This window comes from Pinus tabuliformis, chromosome 4_1, assembly GCF_031772625.1.
Source record: "Pinus tabuliformis cultivar Carrire ecotype Pingquan chromosome 4_1, CPIR1, whole genome shotgun sequence".
NCBI lineage: Eukaryota > Viridiplantae > Streptophyta > Pinopsida > Pinales > Pinaceae > Pinus > Pinus tabuliformis.
In genome coordinates this window covers 370,923,174-370,941,505 of record NC_142303.1, presented here as the reverse complement: position 1 = coordinate 370,941,505, position 18,332 = coordinate 370,923,174, and the positions used below count along the sequence as shown (strand labels likewise).

Here is an 18,332-nt window from a genome sequence, read left to right as displayed (position 1 = left end):
TTTAATAGTTTTTTTAATTTAATATTAATGATTTTTTTCATATTATTAATATAAATTTTAATGATTTTTTTAAGGCAATTATGGCTCACAGTTACAGAGTGGCCGCTGGTAATAATATATACAAATCCATCAAAGGCGACCTCATATATTGACCTAACCCTAATGAGCATCCGCGAGGTTATGACCTCTCAATAGGCGAGGTACTTAGCAACAAGGGCTTGACCAATTGAGCTATATCTAGGGGCTTGATTTCATTTTCTTATTATCAATTTTCTTATATTTATTATATTAGTATACTTTTTTTAAATGTAATTATAATGATATTTGTCACATACCCCGGTAACCTCGCATGTAAAAGCAGGGAGTTAGAATTTTTTACACAAATTACCCACAAGTAATAATCCAATTCACAACTCCACATTCCTCATTAACCATTAGATATAATGTTCATTAGTACATGAAGTAAATTGCAATAGAAGACAGTAAGTTGCATAACCATTAACCACCACTGTGGTAGTGTAATAACATAAACTGTCTCATGAACCTTTCGTCCATTTTATGATTTTCCTTAACCATATTAAATAATCACATACTAGGACATTATGATTATCACATCAAATAAAGAAACATCATCATCAAGGATTCAACATCATCAAACTGACACAAAAGGCAATTGCACCATTGAACACCAATATACCCTGGAAACCCCGTAGGGTGAAAACCAGCAAACGTTTAATCTTATTATTAAACGCTTGTGAGGGATTTCACCCCTCACTCAATGGATTATAAGGGATTCCATCCCTTAACCATTGTTATAAAATTATTACAATGAATTATCATTAAGTTGTCACATAACTAGCTAAAAGCTAATACAGTTTCCATGTAATCTTTTACTTACATACTGCCACATGAAACATTCCTTGTGGCATGATTGTTCTAGCAATGTACGATCCTGCAACTCGAACTCATCTGCATGGACCCTTAATCCTTTTCCTGCCACCATGTTAAACATCACTTTTCTTTGGCACCGACCGCCATCATTTCCTGTCAATGTTGTCATCAACAAGCTTGGGCAACAAGGTTAGATACCATATTAATGAATCAATAATCAACCTCTAAAAGAGATCTTTTAACATCTACTCATATGCATGAGCAAGCATATCATAATAACTAACTAGTACACATATTCAAGTAAACACTTGTTCTACTTTCCACAATGATTTTCACACTAATGCTTATTTCTCTTAAAAACATATAACACAATAGTTATGTTTTCATACAAGTAATAAACTATTGTTTCTATGCCTTTGCACATGTGTTCCTTTCACATAGTTATTTTCCAAAAAATTAGCATAGTTTCTCTAACATACAAAGAACATATCTCCATAACACAATGACTATTCTTTGAGCATCCAATAGCTTATTTTAATAGCCCTTCTTTACTGTATGCATAACAGATTCCCTTCTCTAGAATTTCTATGTTACTATGTACTATGTATAAAAGTGACCACCAATATATCAACTAGTTCCCTCACATGGCATCAGCCTAAACCTTCGTCCGGGAAGAGTGCTCATGGTAGCAGAAATTTGTACAGCCCTCCCCACACCACGATGTCAGATGCTGGTAGTGCATAATTCTTTCACAGGTGAGGAGGACATTTGAGCTTAATAAGACTTATCAAAAACCCTTATGATAGACTAGAATATGATCCTCAAGCAGTCACATACACAGTATGGGCATATATGTACCAATAAAACCAAATCAAAATGAAAAATGTGGCAAACTCAGGACAGAACCAGTGCTCACGGTAGCACAATCTTGTCTCACCTTTCCACAATGTCAGATGCATTGGCAGCGCATGACTCTTTTAAAGGCAAGGAGGACATTTGAACTTAAACGAGATATCAAAATACTCTTTTGATTGACCAGAATATGACCTTCAAGCAATTACAAATACCGTATGGATCTATGCGTACCAATGAAACCAAATCAAATTGAAAAATGTCGCAATAGCAGAACAATACCATTGTCGGATACAGATCATGCTAAAGACAACTTGACAAATGTTACTGCTGTGAAATTTATGTACACAACAGCGTGCTCTTAACACATGAAATTTCATAGGATTATAGTTCCCAACTTTAAAGGCATTTCCAGTTTCAAATAATTACTGAAAAGGGATGAAATTTGTTACCTTTGGTTTTCTCAGATTACTGAACCAGTAGTACCAATTTAGCACTATCTCGAAAAAGACTGCATCAAGTGAAGAATGATGTTGCACAAAAGCATTGGTTCCATACGACAGATTTTAAATCACCTTACGAGCGATTATACGCCCTAGCATCTCGGTTCAAATCGCACCAATAGGTAACTTTCAAATGACAGACATAGGTGAGACAAATGTTCCTAGACAGCTTGCATCACACAAACCAGAAAGACAGTTTATGTCCTTGAATTGATAAATAAATACGTTTTCCACAAAATAAATATATTTCCAAATATTCATAATGGTCACTCTCACAACCAAGACTGAATTGCTACTTAAAGCAAGTCAAATAACAGCAGCAACAACAAGAATCACTTGCCTGCCTCGGTACATGGTTGCATAAAATTGCAGCTTTCCTCTGACCAGTGGAAAATATTGAGGACGAGACACCTCTTCCTGCTGACCACAACGTATCTCCAGCAACAACATTAAAGAATTGAGATAATATTTTTATCATCAGCTACAGCTAATATAAATTCGTAATTGGAAACTCTCAGTACAAGGGAACTCAAATCCGCAAATATGCATCCCGCAAAGAATGTCCACACAACCAGGGGCTTTCTTCCCCATCCAAAGTTGCCCATCGGCTTTTTTTCTCCAAGGCAACCAGATCCTCCCCATTTGATCTCATACCAACCAAATCTTGATGCGTCAACCTCCCCACGAGAAAGTGGCCAGGCATCCCGTCTCAGTGCAAATCCCACCTTTTCTTTCTTGATTTCAGTTTTCACAAATAACAAGAATTAGTTGTGACTAACACGAGAAAGTGGCCAGGCATCCCGTCTCAGTGCAAATCCCACCTTTTCTTTCTTGATTTCAGTTTTCACAAATAACAAGAATTAGTTTTGTAACTAATTCTTAACTTAAAATTACTTTTACGCAGGGTTGATTACGATAGGGATATTACAATATCATTAATATTATTTGATATTTCAAAAGAAATTTTCTTTGGTGTTTTTCTAGTCAGTCGAATCATATAAATTAAATGGCTAGTAGATATAGATCAACATTAAGACATTTATATGATGATACATCTCACATTGTTAAATTTTGAAAAAATCATAAAAGATAATTAAATATTATTATTATAAGAATTAATATGAGTTTAAATAAGTTTAAAACTTTCAACCATGGAGAATCACCTCACTTTACTATGTATATTTTAAATTATAAATAGACGTTGTTACAATATCATGAGCCAATACCATGTCTTACTAATACCATCATGAGCCAATACCATGTCTTACTAATACCACATATTCAGAAATCCATAACTCATATGTATAAATTTATTTTCAAATAATCAATGTATCCGCCTAATAATTATTTATAATTAAATTAAAATTCTAGAAATATTCTCCCAAAAGTATGAAAGTGGTCTCTCTTTACCCCTCATTTAATTTTTTAATAACCTTTATTAAACAATTTTTGGTCAAATCATGAGTATTTGTAATTTAAAATACAATTTTAAATATGTGAATAGATTCACAACTCAAATTTCTAATTTCAACAAATATCTAGAAAATAGATTTTCTACAAAATTCACTAGAAAATATACATATCAAATCTTCAAAACTAAGAACAAATACACTATAATTTTATGTAATTATAATTTATTAACACATATTTAGTAAATTATATATATATGAAAACATAAAACACCTATAAATATTGAAAAATAAATTTGACTTTTGTATTGAAAATGTAAAAGTAACCTTTGATAGGGTTATAAAATAAAGAGAAATATTTTTTTTTGTTGAATATAAATACTTTATATTATATTAAAAAATGAGATTTAGAAAATGATATTTACACTGATATTTGAATGATCTCGTGAATGGAAAGAAAACAACCATAGCAACATCTCCAACAACAATAACACTATATATAATTACCACTTACCAGAAACAAAAAATGTCCTGATAGCAAACAATCTAACTTACAACAATGAAGATACTATATATGGGCGTTCAAAACCCATGAAAAACACGATGATTTTTCTATGTAAACCTAATTCACTGGGCGATTTTGCAGATAGCCATCAAGGAATAAAACCATGCAACCATTTACCATAAAACATCACTCATATCACAAAATGGCTGAGAAAGAGTATCACACCACCTTTAGAGATAATAACAAAAAATAACTTATCTCCCCATCCCATCAAGCTTGCCAAAAAGAATTGCAACAATACATGCCCACAAAACATTTTGGAAAGAATAATAACAACCCAATATCTGCAGAAGCACCTCCCCAATGAAGCAAAAATGCGAGACACAAATACCTAAAAGTAGCGAGCTAATCCTTATCCCAGCCCATGGGTCTGCACACTATCATCTGAGGATCGGTAAGATCCCTAGAAACATAATCGTTGACCAAGAAATCCCCTTCGCCAAATGAGAGACTACACTATTGAAACAGTACGGCAGGTTGCTCAACCTACGTTTAATATCTTCAACCTAGGAGAAAACATTGTAAATTCCTCACTTACTTATCCTTAAAGATGACAGGCAACAAAGTCCACAATTGAAATAAAGTCTCTTTTTCCTAAGTCTACTAGAAATAGACAACCATTTTTCATGTTTCCTTACCAATTCTAAATCTGAGTAGTATGCACGTTCCTGCCTTCTCATTCTCTAGCACAAAAATCTCCTTTGGCACCTCAAAGAGATTGCATCAAACACAGTTACCAGAAGGTAGGTAATTTTTATGATTCGAGTGTAATTTTTATTTAGATATATATTTTATTAAATAAATTTACGTTCAAGTTATAATTATGATTTGATATCATTTCTTAAATTCGAAATATAATTTGAGCAATATATTTTTAATTGAATAGAGATTATGTTGCATATTATTTATGATTTGATATCATTGTTTCAATTAGAAATATAATTCGAGCGATATTTTTTTAATTGAATAGAGATTATGTTGTATATTATTTAGCTTTTTAATATTGTTTATTTTTATTAATTATGTTTTATATATATAGTTTTAATTAGATAATAATAATAATTTTTTTAATTATTAAATAATTAATTATATTAATAATTATAATATGGTATATTTTTATGTTAGTATAGATTTATTTTGTTTTTGGAGGATTAATTTTTTTGGGTGTAAATCTTTTTTAGAGTTTAAAATTAAAAAAAAATGAAAAAAAAGAAAAAGGAAAGATGTATCTGTTAAAAATTTTTTGTTGGAATTTATGGAAAATTGACAAAATAAAATATACCTAAAAATGACCAAAATTTAAAATAGTGAAACCGCTTCAAGAGTTTTAACCATTAAAACTTATCACGAAGTCCAAAAAGTCTTTGTTGAATTTTAGGGAAAATTGACAAAAAAATAGGAACAAAATGTAAAATAGCCAGACTACTTCAAGAGTTTAGTTAACATTAAAATATTTTACATATTGATAACCCATAATGATATTTTAAAGTTGGACATCAAAACATTTTATTTATTTATTTATGACTCAGAGTGAGTGAAATATTTTTACCACATTGGATTGTAATATCGGAAACAAATTGAGTGACTATAATGAAGTTAGGATTATTGATGTTTTATAATGCTTTTAATTAAAAGTAACTAAACATGCGTATTCATTTTTGTATAATTCTACTTTGAGCACAAAGGAATCACACATGACCATAATGCAGTGTTGGAATTTGGATTTTTCTTTACCCATCATATAAGTTTTTGATGTTTTGAGTCCTTATGCTTCATTTCAAGAAACTTCATATTTAAAATGTTTCCCTTCAAGAGTGATGTTCTCATAATAAATTAACCCTTCATCAATAAATACTTGATTAAAAAAATACCTCTCAATATCATAATTATGTTAAAAATTTCAGATATTTATCATAAAGCAAAAAACAAAATGACCACAACACACAAATGACTCATTAAATCTCCAATTTTGGTATGAAATTGCATGGAACATTCGTAATAAAATCTTTGGAACCTGACATGCCATAGCATTTGTATATATGAGATATGACTAATGAGATCTTACTGGACATATAAGATGACCAACAAAGTAAAATCACTTAATGTTATCAATAAAAACTCATAAATAAATAATTATTATTGTTTATATTATGATTTACATAATTTAATATATATCACTCAATTTAAAGATAAATTATGGGTGTCTTAAAAGGATTAATAGGCATATAACAACAAAAACCCGTTAAATCATAAATAAAACAAAACACTTAAATTGGCTCAAAATGATAAGAATTTTTTTTGGATTTATATTTCAATATTTCAATATATAGATAAAAGTTGAAATCTATATATATATATATATATCTCATTATAATTGTAAACAAATATTCTTTAATGTGGTTTTTTCCTTTTTTATAATATAAAACTCACCACCCTTCTTCTGCCAATATTATAATTTGTGTTTTATTAATGATTTTCAAGGTTTTGCGAAATACATATTCAAATCAATGAAATTGAAGGTGAAAGATAACATGGGTTGCTCGTAGGTGTCGAGTACTGTTGTGGACGTGAAACCATAAATTGATGGCTGAGCGAGGCGAATTAGTCTTGACCGTTGAGTCTCTAATAGTGAAGTCCAGAGTCCAGAGTCCAATGACTGACATGCTGCAACCTATGAGCCCAGTGACTGCAATGCTGCAACCTATTGTCCATGGGCGGCATGCCGTTAAGTTAATAGAACTATGCTATAATTTTCATCTAAAAACACTACAGGTTTATTATGTAGAATTTAAAGTGAGTGAATATATATTTTAGTCAGTTGTATGGTCAATGATAGATACAAAATAAAGGGAAAAGAAATAAATATCAATAACGTTTTCAAAAAAATGTTGCTCCGTTTTCAATAAAGTTTGTGTATATAGATTCTTTGTTGAAACCAAAAATGCATTTATTGTATCATTTGAAGCTCTACGAGTTTCGTTGCAACTAAAACTTGGGTGTGTTTGTTTTGATGAAGTAGAATATAGACGTCCATTCATCATGTGCATAGTAAGATTGGATATGATATTTATATGTTGAAATCAAAAGCTCTTTTTGTGCATGTGAACTTTAACATAATTCTTAAACATCATGCTTTTCGGGCGTTGTCAAGGGTCTTTTAATGTGGTGAGAATCATAGACATTAACTTTTGTTGTGTGGGATTCATTTAACCATATTTAGGTATTTTAATTTGGTATGAAATGGAAATCATGTGATTAGTCATAAAAATAGACTTATGTGTTTATTAATTACGAAAGAATTTTAAGTAATCAAGAAGTTTTAGTTGTATATGTCTTATTATCACAGTGAAGGTGTTCATTGTGGGAATGGTGAGAATGAATGAGATTAATTTAAGGATATTTATCAATTTAATGTTAGTAGGTGACATCATTCCGTTGTAGCTATTGCTATTAGCATAAAGATAAAGGTATGTTCATAATCATATACCATCACAATAATTGTAAGATAACTAACAAAAAAGGAAGATATAGTGATATAATTAATTATTAATATAAGAACTTCAAAGGTCCATAAGGGAGGTGGGAATGTCAAATGTAGTATACTCACCCAATAGCTAATTAACTATTTATAAACAACTTCTGGGTTCACTTATGTATTTGGTGATCACACAAATGGACATGTTCTTTTCAGTTAACCAACTTAGTCAAGCTATTGTTAAGGAACCATACTTTATTGGAAGGTAGCTAAACACGTGTTGAGATACCTCAGAGGCACCACCTAGTTTGGTCTTTGGTACAAATAAACAAAGGGAGTGAAGCTTTAAGGATTCACAGATGCAGATTGGGCAGGGAGTCATCTGACAAAAAAGCACATTAAGGGGAATCTTCAGTATTGGGTCAGCAACAATTTCTTGGTACAACAAGAGGCAGAGATCAGTTGCACTTAGTTCAATAGAAGCATAGTACATGGCTTCTAGTCAAGCAGTGTGTGAGGCTTTATGGATGAGGAAGATCCTTGTTGGGTTATTTGGTCAGCAGATGGATCCTACAGTGATTTATTGTGACAATAAGAGTTGTATCAAACTCTCTGAGAATCCAGCTTTTCATGATTGCTCGAAACATATCGACATCCGATATCACCATCTACGAGATTGTGTGTAGAGGGGAATCATGTTGTTGGAGTACATTCCTATAGAGGAGAATGATACAAATATCACGATAAAGGCATTGTCAAGATGAAAATTTGAGTTTCACAGAGTCAGGATTGGGATAGCAGATAATCCCTTTCTTGTTGAGAGGGAGTGTTGAAAAATGCAACAAGAAAATGCTAATTTAATTTTGTCCTTTTCAAGCAGCTTATGCTTCCCATCTATGCCTCATTGTGCCTCTCTTATCTTTGCCTTCATGTCCATGTTGCATATATCCCATCCTCACTTACTACTAACAAGCTAAATATTGACCCCTCTAGCTCAAGATCAGGAAACTACCTTTGGTAAATATCATCAAAATCTTCTTTCAAGGAGCAACTATTGGTACATGATTGTAGTTTTCTATTCTATGTTTCACTACTCTCCCTTTCTGTAACCACATTTCTCCACTATTTTATGAGCTATCCTGGGTTCTCATTCATTAGCAGGCCTTCCCATCCTACACTTGAAGAGGGTTTTGTGGGGTTCTGATAAGAATATTGCGCACTAAGCCTAGATTTCATGGAGGTCCCATTGGAAAATATACTATAATAATTTTTTCAAATTATGCCTTTCTATTTTCATGGCATGACTTCTCTCCTAACAACAAAAGTTAAGGGAACAACTTCATGTAAGGGAATGGAAACATTAAATGAAATCATTATATGTTGTAATTGTAGCAAAATAATACTTATGATGAGAAGAGGAGCTTATTTTAGGGTTGAATTTTTTCTTTTATAATTCTTTTGCAGTGAATTTTCTCTTCTTTTTCCTTGTCCAATATTCCATACTAAGAATAGAAGTGTTAGATCAAAAAATCCTCATAGAAAAATTTACTTTGTTGATTCTCCTGTTTGTGATTAATATGGCAGTTTGCATGGCCTAGTGTGAGGGTAGAATGTGGAACTTGGCCATGATTCCAATACAAGTGGATAGGTAAATTTATTACAAAAGATTTCCATTTTTTTTAATTTGTCTTCAACTATCTCTACAATACTAAATAGTTGTAGTCAATTTTCTCACAAATTAATTTAGAAAAGTAGGGGATCAAAGCATGATTACCTTATTTCGCTACGATTATAATTGGATTACCACCAAGTGAAACATGTGTTCATTTCCCATGTAGGTGAAATATGTTGTAGAGTTTGCAAAAGCACTTGCAAAAATGCCAGATGTTTATAGAGTGTACTTGCTAACATGTTTAATATGTTCTCGTAAAGTGGATTCTAGCAATGGAGAGTGTATTAAAATGTTGACTTTTGATCAGGATGAAGACATTCCAGAAAGTAGAAGGGCATACATAGTTTGAATCCCTTATGGATGCAAATAAAAGTATATTTAGAAAGAATTATTATGGCCATACGTACATTCCAGAGTTTGTAGATGGAACACTGGGTCATATTCTTAATATTTCCAAAGTATTGGGAGATCTGATTAGAGAAGGCACACCTGTATGGACTTATGTAATCCATGGCCACTATGTAGATGCAGGGGTGTTTTTTCCTTCTTTCTGGTACTCTGAACGTTCTAATGGTTTTGACAGGTCATTCTCTAAGCCAAAATAAAGTAGAACAATGATTGAAACAAGGATCATATTCCAAGGAAGATATCAATGCAACATACAAGATCATCCGTAGGATTCAAGCTGAAGAATTGTGCCTTGATTTCGCTGAGCTTATGGTCACAAGTACAAGGAAAACAATTGAAGAACAATGGAGTCTGCATGATGGTTTTGATTTGGGATTGAATAGAAAGCTTATACATCAAGAAAAACATGTTGCACATTGTTATGGTTGTTACATGCCTCAAATGACGTTGAGTGAAAAGAATGACACTCCCATTGAAATTAAATTGCTTTTTGTGTCAATTTGCTACGTGGGGGATTACCCATCTCCTTATTTAACTATGTAGGCAATGTGTTTCATTATCAAATGTGGAAATCATATTTTTACTTGATAGTTATTCCATGAGTTATTAATTTAAAAATGTACATGACATTTAGGTCGTGGGTTTTGTTTTACATATATATGCTTTGTTGTAGGTTATACCTCCTGGAATGGACATCAACAATGTTGTAATGCAATATTAGAATTCAGATAATGACTCTGTTCAATTGCCCAAGTCTCCTTTACAGGATGAGGTAAGCGTTAGGGCAAGTTTTAATTCCTTTTTACCATTTAAGATTTCACATACTATAAAAATTATATCCCTCACTCCACATATGAGGGGCATCATAACATTTTGTATTTTTAGATCCCATAGTTTTTGGAAAATCCTTCATATCCCAAAATTTTGGCTCTTACTTGACCTAATCCCAAGAAGAATATGGCCACTTTAGTCAAGGGTTTTGGTGAATGTATCAAATTGAGGAAGCTAGAAAACTTGGTATGTCTTTTCTTGGTTCCTAAATTTAGCTTTTTCTTTAGAGTTATGTTTTGTGGATTTGACCTTGTTTGATAAGTTAATCAATGATATTTTAGTTATCAATTTCAAAATTGTAGATGTTGTTCTTGGGAAATTGAGATGATATTGATTAAATGCCTACAACAAGTTCCAGTGTGTTGACCACTGTCCTGAAGCTTATTAACAAATATGATCTATATGGAGAAGTGGCATATCCTAAACATCACAAACAATCAGAAGTTGCTGATATATATAGGATTTCAACAAAGACTATGGTTTTATAAAACTTCCTGTCAAACTATAAAATAAACTATCCATTATTGCACTTCTAATAGATAGAAAATTTGAACTGCAGTTTGTGTGGGTGAAACAAAAATAAAAAAAATATTGTCTGTGTAATTTTGAAATGATGATGATTGTGTGTCTAGGGTGTTTTGATCAATCTGGTCTTGTTGGAACCCTCTGGCTTGACTCTGATTGAGGTATCTTGCCCAACCTCTTTTTTTTATTATTTTCTTCAAGGTGAAATTTTTTCAAGAAGACACAAATGTATCAAGTTTTGATATTATGACCATTCTGGTAGTTTTGGAGTATTTTGAATATAAGAATTCAATATATATTAATTTCTTTCTTATAAATACATACTTGAATTCTTCTCTTTGAAATACTCCAGAACTAATGGCATAATGTTCATAATATGAAAACTTGAAACATATGTATCTTCTAGATTTAAAAGAACATCATTTCTTTTTCATTTAGAAGCATGATATATGAAAGGATGCTTCAATGACTAGTATATTTTCCTTTGAGTACTATTGAAAATTTCAATTTTATATCAGTGTGTGTATTTATGTATATGTATTCATATATATGTACCTAGAAAAGAACAATATTTGCATCAAAGTACAATTATTTTTATCTCTGTTTAGTGATGGAGCATTTCAGAGAGAAGAATTCAGTTACAAAATAGTGAATTGCATTCCATTTTTCAAGGAATTCTTTCTTCATAAGGTAGCAATAAAATGTATTGGTTGTGATAGTGTTTCCAAGGTTATGTTCTCCAAATTTCACAAATAACTTCAGAAGAAGCCTTCCATAATTTCATAGTAGAAGTTTGATCAAAATAATTTCTGGTTGTGTAAAGAATAACACATGTCATGCTTCCAATTTGTTATAATGCAGGTAACTACACATGGATTACCTATGGTTGTCACAAATAATGGATGTCTTATAGACATTCAACGGGTATATTGAAATTTTTTCCATCTAATATAAAAGTTTGATTGGATCTTAAATGTGATTGATCACTCACATTGATTTATTGTTGTGCAAATGTTGAATAATGGTATGCTGGTAGATCTCTATTATAACAAGGAAATTGGAAATTCTTTGTACAAACTAGTAGCTGATAAGAACCTCTGGGTTTAATGCAGGGAAAATGGTCTGTAGAACATTCATCTCTACTCTTGGCCACAACATTGCAAAATATATATTTTCAAGAATCTCCCAATGTAGAAATCGACACCTGCAATGGCGGAGTGAAAACAAACAAAATGAAAATATAGATTCCGAATCAAATAGTGGTTCATTCAAGGATGCCCCTGATACATATCTTCAGCTCTCATTAGATGCAAATAGGCCTTCTCACTCCAGTTCACTTAATAGTCCCTTTGATCTTGATAAGCTTCTCGAAAATGGAGAGAACATGGGAGGTATTTCAGAACACATTAGGATGATCTTATGCAAGACTTAAGGACAATCAATCTAAATTTTGGAAGACAAATGACGTGAATTAATAGGAAAAACAAAGTATAGATCATAGTATTAGCTTAGTTTCTTCAAGGAAACTACTTCTCAGGATAAGAACATGTATATTTGTGATTGCAGTGGATTGGTATTATGATTTTGGAGAACCCCTTTTTAGTAGACAAGATATTATCATCCAAGAGATTATGAATGCAGTTCATTCTGCTGGAAACTTTTCATCTCCTAGATTCATTTTATCTACTGCATTAACAGTTTCAGAAACAATTTATATGCTTCATTCTATTGGAATCAAAGTGTCTGCATTTGATGCTCTAATTTGCAGCAGTGGGAGTCAACTTTTATATACAGTTGGTTACAATTCATATTCACCCATATATCCAGATCTAGACTATGATTCTCATATTGATTAATGCTCGAGTGCAGAAGGACTGAGGAAAAGCATGAAAAAATTGAGAGGTCCAGAGAATTCTCGGTTCCTAGTGGAAGATATTGAAGCATCTAACTTCCATTGCTTGATCTATCAAGTCAAGAACATATCCATTGTAGGTTTCAATTCTAGATGTCATTTTTAGTGACTGGTGCTTGTTCTATGATTGAGATTTAACATCTTGAAAATCCAGAAAAACATTGGTTGTTGATTTAGGCACTTCTTTACTGGTTCCAATTTGATGACATTAATATCCTATTGTAAACAATTAGAATTGAGTACATGAGATAGCTTTATTTATGCTAGATATTAGGGATCCATGACAACTATTAGTTGGATAAAAATAAGATTCAGGACTATCATTGAATATTAACTAGTCTTGGTAGCTTGTTAACATTTTACTTAGGTATTGTTTTGCTAGGCTACCAAAGTAGATGAATTGAGGTGGCAACTAAGAATGAGATGTTTGAGATGCCATGTGGTTTACACTCAAAATTGTTCTTACCTATGTGTGATGCATCTTCATGCTTTGAGATCTCAAGCTTTAAGGTGATAAAGTTGAAGACAACTATTTTTCCTCTGAATCTAATTTGATGATTTTAGACTTTAATTTGATGATTTTGGACATATTACTGAGCCTTCACCAAAATTTTCCACAATAACATATTGTATTCTTAAAATAGTGAAAATTGTTACATCCCTCAAAATAATCATATAATGACTCCTCAAACAATCCTGGATACAAACTTGGTGGCACAATGACAATCACTACAAATATCAAATTCAAAGATTTTGGTTATGTGAATAGATGACCCGTAGCTAATAAACCTAAAAGAAATGATAAAATTTCGACTTTGGTTTCAAAATATATACTTCTTGTCACATTCCTTCATCATTGTAATGCAAGATAAAGTTTTTGTCCATTATATTACCTTCACCATTCATTAGCTAGGCCAAGCTCTCTAAAACCATGTATATTTTCTGTGACTGTGGGTGTGATCTAGTTGCTTCAACAAATGCATGGACCCTCTTATTGATCTCAATCCAACTGCACCCTGGATTTTTTTTTAACCCCCTGTGGTTTCATATTGTTCTCAATTTGACTACATCAACCCATCTTCTAGCTGCAACTGAGAGGTTTCATACCAATACATATTTTTCTACATTTTTGGAGCCTAACTCAAAAATCCATTCTGATGCCCAATCTCCTAGCTCCACATTGCAATGAATGTTACAGGCACCAAGTGAGGAATTCCATATGGTAGAACTAGGTTGTATTGGCACCATACTTATAAAATTTTGATCCTCATAAAAATGTTGAGCACAACCAGGAATGTCAACCATGCATGCATATTGCTCCATCCTATGGGTAATGCCATAAGCTTGACTAAAGCAACAAAATCATTTCCAACTCAATTTCACTAAGGCTGCATGACTACATGCATACAAACGACAAGTAAAGTTCATATGATATGGTTTAACTCCCATATATTGGATTTGGTGGAAACAACAAAGGAATCCTCACCACAACCATGATTCCATACCCATCAATCATCATGTTCCATGAAACCAAATCTTTTTCAGACATATTGTCAAACATCTAGTGAGATATATATATGCTTCCACACTTGCAATATATGGATATGTTGGTAATATCTAGAGAAACATTCAATTCTATTCCATTTTTGAGAATAAAATCATGATTAGACTTACCATGTTGAACGGATGTTAGATACAAACATCCATGGCGAACACCCAAGTTGATCACTTGGTTAGGTTTCATATCTGTCAATTTGCACTGATTAAAAAATGTCAATGCATCACTAGCATGTCCATTCTACATGTATGTTGAGATCATGTTGTTGAGTGGGATAATGTCCCTTTAGGAATTTCGTTAAAGAATTGGTGTGAACTTGTACAATTTCCACACCTTGCATACATTTCCTGAACAAAGACATCAAACTCAAATCGAGTTTTGACAAAATGGGCTTAGATATTCTCCCTTCTCTTAGAACAAACAAGTCAACACATGCCTAAAGAGTAGAGGAAAAAATGATTATATTTGGTTGTACACACACTCCATACATTTGGTAATATGGAAAGGTCACATCCTCATAAAGACCACTTGTCTCATGGAATTTAATTGTTTCATTCCATAAAATAACATTTCTAATACTAATGTTGTCAAAAACGTTATGTGCATTCCCCATGCTATTGCACATGGCATACATAATCATAAGTTTGGGGATAAGATCGAGTTTAATCCTAATCATGTAGGAATACATCCATTAATCATCTTGCGGAAAGAGTCAATTTCGCAGACAAAAACCGATCTCCCTAGAAGCTAAGGCTTTCTAGTGACAAACAAGACAAGTAAACACTACCTTTCTCTAAATATGCATTTAGAATACAAGTAATCAGGTGTTTATAACATACCTTTAGTCCAACGCTTTGTAGTAGTCCAGCCTCGCCGATCCGGATGAGCTCCTCCTTCTCTTCGAAACCTACATTCACTAACAAGCCAAAAGATTACATAGCACCTGAATAACTTATAAAATAACACATATTCATCATACCGACCAAGGAGTATATGAAACAAATCATGTATAACAACTTGTTGAGAAAAATGAGTTTATTTGCATTAAGTGGAAACAAAAGAAACCATTACAACCTGAGCCTTGGTGTTGTGCAGGTCCCTCCCAGGGTCCAGCAAGAGTTTTCCTTTACTTTGATCAGCTCACCCACTTCCAAATGAAGCTAAGAAAGGATGGGAATCTCTCCTCTCAAGCTCTATAAGGGAGTCCTAATCTCAGCAGCATCTACCCTTAGGAATGTTCAGCTTTCAACCTCCCCTCCCTCTGGCCCAAAGCCTGTATTTATAGTGCTTTGGAGGAAGTTAATCAGGTCCAACATGAATGGGATAAGCCCCTCTTTCAATGGGATAGCTCCCCTCTTCATGGGATAAGTTCCTCTTACATAGGGATGCATGAACCATCTGGAGGCGCCCAATCCACGTCAAACCATCTTCTAGAATACTCTAGAAATGACCACAAGTAACTTTTTTGAAGTGAAACTTGCGCCTTTTGACCTTTACAGGAGTACGCACCCAGACCTTTACATACAGAGCGTACACATACGCAGATTTTATGAACTGGAGGTGCGTACACGCAGGTAAGGCTAAGAGAAACTGCGTAACTAGAGTTAATTGACTTTTAAAGGACTTTCTCTTTTTCTTGGAGTTTGACATGAGGAGTAGAGGTATGAGACTTGCCAAGGAGGATAGTATGACAGTTGATAGAGCCATACTAACTGTAGATAGTCATGGTGACAAATTTTAGTGTAACAGATTGCCCCCTAAAGTGCGAAGCCTGTAGTAGATTTAGGGTTTCATATCATCTAGGAAGGGTGAAGTACTTTATCATTTCAAGGATTATCTTGTGGAGAGCCTGATTGGAACCTGCAAGTATTCAACACAAAATACATGTATGAGATCATATCATCGCTGAGGTAGGCATTCCCATACTCAGATTAAAAACTTTAACTAGAAAACTAACTACTGCTCTGATACAGGAATGATTTCGCAGTACATCATAATCATAGACTCATGTAGACACAGTATGGACGCAACCATCTGTTTATAGTTAGTCTACTTATACAATGAATACAAAACTCCTCGTAGCCTGGATGGTGGAAACTAGATCCAGGGTCTTCATTTCTACTTCCCGAAATAGTACGATTCTATCCATGCGAATAAATGAGTTGATGTCGAGCATGGTAGAAACCACTTGATAACCAGTCAATGATGTAAACTGTTAACAAGCGTGAGAGAAACCACCAGTGATGGAAATGGTTCTCAAAGTACCCAGTACAATCCATGAGATGTGAATGAATGTGCTGATGTCGAACATGTCACGGAATCCTTCGATCGAAATTCAATGATGTAAACTGTCGTCGAAGGCGAGAAATCTGCCATTGATGCATGCGTATCTCAAGGTACTGACGATTTCTAGATCATCTTTCTAGATAATGTGCTGATGTCGATAGAAAGCGATCTGTCGTAGGCAAGCCCACAACACGAAATCATAAATCAAGTTGAAGAAATGTAGCTGTAAGGACTGACTCAGGGATGGTCAAGATGGATGACAAGTATTTTGCAGATGAATGGCTTATTTGCAGTGACCTCTTGAACACATAACGACACCACAAATGGCTTGGTGACATTCGACCCAAAGTTAATACCCGGCTTAAGACTTTCAATGTGGTTCAATCAACTGTGAGGCAAAGGATTTCCCAACCCAGGTGAATGAAAAGTGTCGTGTTCAAGAGTGGTGATAAGGTTTCTTCTGAGACAAAGGATAACAAATAGGCTCATTTTTCTCTCTTTTCCCCCACCATTTCTGGCAAGTACCTCTTTATTTTTTTACAAGCTTGAGGAGGATAACATAAGCTTGATTATAAGCTCATCCTTCGGATGAGTCCAACTTAGTTTAGATTCGAACCCTAAGAAGGAGTGGCTCGTTCCTGTTTGTAATCGAACAGGTCCTTTACTGTGAAATTTTAACGAGTCCAGTATAGGAGAAACTCGGCGTTTTTCAATTTTAGAGAGTCTGAAAAACTTAAGAAGACTCCAGGGTTGAGCTTTTTCGTAAATTTGTGTCTCCCAAGCTCGAAAAATTATAAAATAATACTTGAGAGAACCGCTTGGTTTTTTACGACCAAGGAGTACTTTCATAGTTAGTGTCTTTGACCTGAAAAGTAAAAAGCGATCAAGGACACGTCGTTTTATTTCTAGTATCGAGTTTGAAACAACAAAAACCCGGCAATCTTTTCCTATTTTTACGGTTAGAAAAGGGCTATAAGGGGACCGTCTTTTAATTCCCTTTTAACGAGTGTAAAAGAAACGCTCGGCGATCTTTTCATGTTTTACGAGTCAGAAAAGGGCTTAAAAGATGACTCTGATGTTTTTGTTTGTGAAAAATGACAATTTTCCCTGAAAATCCTTTTATCCTGCACAAAAACCAACACATTACTCATACCTGTTTAATATAGATAAAAATACTTTGCAAAATACCTTTTCATGGTGGAAAATAAACAAATTTAACATTCATTTACTCAAAAAACCTATAAAAAGGGGTTTTACCATTTCATTTTTACCATTTCACTGTTGAGGAGAGAAAAAGGGTGTTTGGCAAGAAACTTCCCATGGTCGTTGCGGAAAATCTGACCGTCGAAACCGAACGCCGTCTCATCAGGTATTCTACAACATCCTCCCTTACATTTCCATCTGTTTAGAATTTGTTTTTAAGCTTTAGATTTATTTTTTGGAGG

At 33.3% G+C, this 18,332-nt stretch overlaps 1 pseudogene; it reads left to right on the top strand.

The window, feature by feature from the left end:
- Window positions 1–6,803: 6,803 nt before the first annotated feature.
- LOC149175846 (putative sucrose-phosphate synthase 3) lies at window positions 6,804–10,496 on the top strand (annotated as a pseudogene).
- The last annotated feature ends 7,836 nt before the right edge of the window (window positions 10,497–18,332 follow it).